General features: G+C 35.0%; 1 long non-coding RNA gene across 2 annotated transcripts; it reads left to right on the top strand.

The window, feature by feature from the left end:
- Positions 1-344: 344 nt before the first annotated feature.
- On the top strand, positions 345-2289 carry LOC141340937 (uncharacterized). Of its 2 annotated transcripts, XR_012356608.1 has the most exons (7): positions 345-475; positions 600-688; positions 1061-1132; positions 1223-1271; positions 1431-1469; positions 1990-2080; positions 2185-2289. It is a non-coding gene; the product is annotated as an uncharacterized lncRNA (long non-coding RNA). The 2 variants fall into 2 exon arrangements; XR_012356607.1 differs by having other exon boundaries at positions 368-688.
- The last annotated feature ends 2829 nt before the right edge of the window (positions 2290-5118 follow it).

Raw genomic sequence — 5118 nt, 5'->3', positions numbered from 1 at the left:
TCTGGTTATGAAATAAGTGAGTGACACTGTTATGATATTTTATTAATAACTGATATGTTATATATTTAAAAATAATTGTACATACATTTTCTCTCTCTCTCTCTCTCTCTCTCTCTCTCTCTATATATATATATATATATATATATATATATATATATATGTGTGTATATATGTGTGTGTGTGTGTGTGTGTGTGTGTGTGTGTGTGTGTGTGTGTGTGTGTGTGTGTGTTTATTTATTTATTTTTTGGGGGGCCAGGGAAATATAACAAGGTATAATTAACTAAATGTACACCTCAGATGATAAAAATTAAATTAATAAAATTATTATAAATGTAACTTTGACTATTTTACGCCTCACGTGCGAAGCCCGCGAAGGAACCAGAGGCTATATAAGCTGCGATCAGTTCACATCACGCGCACAGCCGGACTCCCTTTGATTGAGTGGACATCGCTCGACGGAAGAGCTTTCTTCAGGTAAAGTATTTTTGTGTACATAAGTGTAAAATCAACGGACTGTTATTTAAATGTACAATATCTAAAACTACTGTTCACATAAACGAGTCTTTCCGTCTTTATTTTTTTATGGCCCGCTCTTCAGCACCGTTGACCGTTAATGCCGTTATCTGTATGACATCATTTGCGCAGATCTGCTAGAATTGAGAAAACCTCACATTCATGTCGGTCAAGGTAACGTTAGTTAAAAAATATATTAATTTTACAATTATCAACAATAACATTATCAGATTTAAGTTGTGTTGTCTCAGATTTGACATACAGCGAGAGAGAGAGAGAGCGCGCGCGTTCAGTGTGCGTCAGTGTCGCGCTCTCTCTCTCTCTCTCTCGCTGTATGTGAGATAGAGCGAGCAAGAGACAGAAAGACTTAACAAGCCAATGTAGCCTATCCTTATGAGAATAATAATTCTTTTTTTTTTTTAATAACGAATTACAATAAAAGTAAAACATTAGGCTTGCATATACAGGGAATAAAAGTCATATACAAGTAAAATAATTAATTTTAATAATGAAAACTATTTATTTTTCTTTCTTTTTTTTTGTCAGATTGTCATCCGATTGTTGTAAATGATCAACTCATTCTGCATCTTGGATTTGCCATGTTCAACACACTGATGAGTAAGTAATAACCTATTAAAAATCAATACATTTCAATTTGTACAGATATATGCATACCCCCCCCCCCCCCCCTTGTTTTTGTGTCAGTAGCAGCTGAACCCCAAAGGCTCCACAGCATTGAGCGCCTTTGGCTTTGCAGGTATATTTTTTTCAGCTGACTGTCAAACTAATTCACAATATTTGTATACAGCAGTTTTTATTCATGTATTCATTAGTGTTAGTGAATAGTGAAATAGTGTGCCTTTCTGCTGTACTTCTTCTAATCTTTTTGTGATTGCTTTTTCATATTTTTTGTCAGATTTGTCAAGATCATCTGAAAAAAGTGCATCTGTGCCATGTAAGTAATTTAATGTTATATTTTGCCATGTGTAAGTATATGGTTTATTTTAGGAAATTCAAATCAGACGGTCCATAATATCTTAAGATTAATTTTGTTGTACCAAGTCAGGGTGTTGTGAGTGTTTATTTTAAGTTTTACCGAAATTTTTACATGTTACATTTTAAATACTCTTATTATTTGTATAGCTGTAAACTGCATTGTTTCACAGGCTGTGATATTTGCCAATAAGTTAATTGCCAAGTAGTGACACACAGAGTGCCAGAACTTTTATAGGACTCTTTCTTTTTGTAATTTTTAAACTGTAAAATTGTATTAGGTTAAAATTAAATAATAAATTAAATATATTAAACATACATATTATTAAACATAATAAAGTCTGAAAAAAAGTGGTCTGAATAAGATGACTGTTTAATCACATAAAGTGATTTTTTTTTTTCAAAGCTTCATGTTTAAATAGGCAAACTTGTGCCCCATATGACTGACAATTTTCTTTTAAAAATATTTTCTGTAAATATAGCAGTGTGATGCAGAGAGAAACCGAGAAGTTTATAAGAGTGCCATAGTGGAAGAAGAGAGCATGTCCTACAACAAAAGAATTTCTTCCTAAGGTAAGCTCCAAATATTGTTACCATTCACCACCGAGATCACTGAGACCTGACTGACTATGTGTCCCCTCTTTATCTCTTTCTTTCATTTATTGTCTCTCCTTTAGGAAACCTTGAGGTCCTGATCGTTCTTAAAGTTTCTATAGTGTTTTTATGCATTTGTTGATGTTTTTATTTTTTCAATAATAAATTCAATAAACGTTTCTCGTACAGTATTTATATGGTGTCATTCTTACTTGGGGGCAGGGGTGAGAGTGAGTGGCATGTGTGTGTGTGATATTTGTGGAAAGAACATTTAAAAAAAAAAAAAAAACCTGGAGGAAATCATGAATAATACATTTTTATAGTTTTTAAGGAACCATTTAATTACATGAACAGTTACACCTATCCAAGTAGGCTATATACTTTAGCAAACAAGCTAATATTGCTTAAATTTCGTTATTAATTAAATAAATAGGTCTGTATTTCATATACATTTCCATTTGGAATCCAGACTCGGGCCAGCCTGCTAACTGTATAATGTATGCCGGCGTGATTGCGGCCCGATGCCGGCAGTTCCGGTTCAGTTTCGGCAGCCGGACACGGGCCAGTACCGGCTAACTGTATAATCTCTGCTGGCGCGATTGCGGGCCGATGCCGGCAGTGTCGGCTCAGTTTCGGCACCCGGACTCGGGCCAGTGTATTCGGGCCGATTCTGGCGCGTCATTCATTACCGGAATTCACAAGAGTCCGGCAACCGGATCCGGGCCGAGTCATTTCTTCCGGATTGCCGGATTTGGGCCAGTACTGGGCCAGATGTTTTTGGCTACCTGGGAATGTGCATCTCATTTTTCTCTCCATATCGTGAATCAATCGTGTGATGATAAGAAGTGAGAGGCTGCGTCCGAAATCGCCTACTCAATGAGTAGGTACTTAATTTCAATAAGTACTTACTCAACGAGCGCTAAAAGAGTACCTACTCAACAGCCAAATCTCGTTGAGTATGGATGCGTTCCGCCATGTTGACGTTATAATGTGACCTATGACGTTATAAAAAGCGCAACATGAAATGATATGAGCGACGGATTTAATTCATCTATCTGTAAACATTTTGATGTTGATGAAATTTGCTTATTTTGGATTGATTGAAGTTTTTATATTTTTAACAATACTAAAATGACTAAAACCCCCAAATTTGTTGTCTTGAATATGTTAATGGGCAAAATTGTGCAAAACTAGCTTAGATCTGATTTGTTTTCCTTTTTCTTGCTGAATTTCTGTCCTTTCATCCCTGAAACTTAAAATAATAATAAATAAATAACAAAAACAAATGCAATTTTTAATTCATTGCGATTTTATGAATATTCAAATATATTTAATATTTTTTTCTGTATCAAATCTTGTACTATGTACGCAAACCTTTTATAGTTATGTTTTCTGTCATGATTGTTCTTTGTTAAAGATACTTAAGTCTTTCCCTGAGTTTGTATGGAATTGTAAATTCTGCAGTAATAATAATACAAAAATTGGAGCGACAGCGACACCTCATGGCATCAGTAACATGACAACCCTACCTAGTACGCTCTCCTCCATGTTTACAACATCTGCACATAAGAGACGTCGATCAGTTGTTCAAAGATCTTACCTTTGGAGAAGACTGTTGATTTTACACTCGGAAAATTTAAGTATTACTATTTAGAAATTAAAATAACTTTAGAATGCATTGCTAGCCCACTCCAACACTTACCAACAATAATGATAAATGCTGACTAATAATTAATGATATTTTTAGTTAAACAAGCATAATGTTGTTGTTTTTTTCAATGAAATAATGAATAAATGCATACGCTTATGAAAATGTTATATTTTATTTACTGACAACATCAGGAAACATGAATAAATTAGTAAAATAATAAAAGTAACCATGAACATAAATAAATACACATGGAACAAAGCTTTATTAAACATATTGGTCTTCTAGTCTTTTTGATGAAGAGACCGCAGCAACATCTGGTCCAGATGAAACAAAGGGCAGGTGGAGTGATGGAGGGTCTCATCGATGGCACTAGACCATTTCCAGGATGCTGCTGTGGATTTCTCCTTTCTTACTGCACACACCAGTCTGCAGACATTTCAGATCATACAAAGATGCACAAATATAATACAAAAACTGTCATTTTAACAGCACAGAGTCATTAGATCTCTGTATTGGAAGTTACAAAATGATCAATCTTTATATTAAGTTTCAGATTTTACTTTTCCCCAAAAATGCTGCTGTCACCTTTCCTTTCAGGTCCTGCTCCACCACAAAACATCTGCAACAAAGTCACATAAATCAAGAATCAGAAAAGTTCTGTTATAGCTCTATTTGAAATGAATTTGAAGTTCAGTTAGGCCTACTATATGTATATGTGTTTATTTACATTACTTTCATTAATGTAAAGCAGTGACAGTGAATTCTCACATAACGTCCATCACTCACTCAGATGTTTTGTGTTGTGTGTTGCTCTAGTCTAGAACATTTTCCTGTCATTTGTTAAATAGACATTTATTAAACGTCTTTAAAATGTATATGTTTTATGTAAATCCGCTTTTAAAGACGTGCGTGTGCTACCTGAAGCTTAATGTTCGCTATACGTCATAAAACATGTTTTAACAGCGAAATCACAAATATACTATAGCATACTGTATAACATCTTGGCACCTTATGCAAATCAACAGTTTACGATAAAGTAGCTCAACAAATATGATTTTTAAGACAGGGAACCGTGTTTTGGTTGTAATACTCACATTTGTAAACACCCTCGTCGTGGTTCTCAATCACGTTCGATGATGACGTTTTGGCCTCCTGTGGACTCCTGGGATTGAAAAGTATCCATCGATGAAGACTTCAGAATCTGGGCTGAAGCAGTAGGACATCCGGGGATTTCTCGCCTACTCTTTTGTGAATACTGAGGTTTCGGACGTACTTCTTTCTTCACGTACTCTTTTTTTTCCTACTATATAGTAGTTAAGTAGGCATATTCGGACGCACTTTAAGTAGACGTACACCCGAATCTCGC

This window comes from Garra rufa, chromosome 1, assembly GCF_049309525.1.
Source record: "Garra rufa chromosome 1, GarRuf1.0, whole genome shotgun sequence".
NCBI lineage: Eukaryota > Metazoa > Chordata > Actinopteri > Cypriniformes > Cyprinidae > Garra > Garra rufa.
Note: the sequence above shows the minus strand (reverse complement) of the source record. Positions and strands in the feature narration are given on the sequence as shown.